Raw genomic sequence first — 1,434 nt, 5'->3', positions numbered from 1 at the left:
TGGTGAATATAAATTAAGCAGACAAAGAGTATATTTTTGTTGGAGTCTGATGATATTAAGATGGAAATGGAACTATATGAAGAAATAGAAATCTTTGAGATGGAAAGAATTTACTTCCATGTATCTAGAACAGTATTAAGCATTTTGTGTGTATTTCTCCTGTGATATCCTCATCAATCCTGTGAGGTCATTATCACTTTTTCCCCACTTATAGTCTTCATCCTCAGGTAAGCAATCTATTAACATGTCCCCTTTATCATCTATTTTATACACAAGAAACTTCAGTACCACTCAGCTAGCTAATAAATGGTAGAGTTGAAATCAGATTCCAGGACTATTGAATGACATAGTCTCTGCTTTTACCTATTGTGCTATATGCTACTATCATTTTGAATCCTAATAACCTATGATTTCAGTCCTGGAGGCATTTGCTCCTGGTTCCTAGAAATCCTGAAGAAATACCTTAATTTTACTGTCTTCCTTGGAAAGCAGAGAACATATAATTAGCTTCATTACATTTCCAACGATTTCCACTGAGAAAATAAGTGGAGAACCAGAATATTCAATGCAGTATAGTTTAGGTACCATAGCTATTTGCAGTCCCTCATAGAAGGAGAGGTATATGGCTTGTACCAGAATTAGGTACATCTGTAATAGAAACCACAAGCAACAGTTGCTTTGGGATTCAAACTTTGTCATGCAAACTCCACAGACAGGTAGGTAGCCCAGAACTCTATTCAATGAAGTCATCAAGATTCTAGGCTGCTTCTGTCTTGTGTTCTGACATCCATAGCAAGCCATCTCCTGATCCAAGGCAGATGCTTGGGTTCTGTTAGATTCCTAGGGCTGCCATAATGAAGTATCACAAAGTGGGTGGTTTGGAACAATTGCAGTTTATTGTCTCAAAATTCTGGTGGTGAAAAGTGCAAAGTCAGTGTATTAGAATAGCCATGATTTCTTGGAAAGATGTAAAGGAGAATCCTTCCTTGTAGATTTTAGGTTCTGTTTGCTGGCATTCTTTGGTGTTCCTTGGCTTATAGATATGTCATTCTGATTTCTGACTCTGTCATCACCATCTTCTTTCTGGGTATCTCTACATCATATTCCTGCTGTGCTTACCTTTGTATCTTCACATGACATGCTATCTTGTGTGTGTGTGTGTGTGTGTGTGTGTGTGTGTGTGTGTTTAAATTTTCCTTTTCTCATATTTCTAGTCACATTGGATTAAGGCCCACCTTAATGACATTGTTTTAACTTGATTAAATCTATAAAGGCTTGTTTCCAAATAAAGTCACACTCATAGGCAGTAGGGGTTCAGATTTCAACATATTTTGGGGGGCAAGATTATAACAATTCAACTTATTAACAGGGTTCCAATGTCACCTTTACATTCCAACTTTCAGTAGTAAAGGAAGATCCTGTCTCTTTCCTTTA

The sequence above is a fragment of the Urocitellus parryii genome, chromosome 5 (genome assembly GCF_045843805.1).
Source record: "Urocitellus parryii isolate mUroPar1 chromosome 5, mUroPar1.hap1, whole genome shotgun sequence".
NCBI classification, from domain to species: domain Eukaryota; kingdom Metazoa; phylum Chordata; class Mammalia; order Rodentia; family Sciuridae; genus Urocitellus; species Urocitellus parryii.
Note: the sequence above shows the minus strand (reverse complement) of the source record.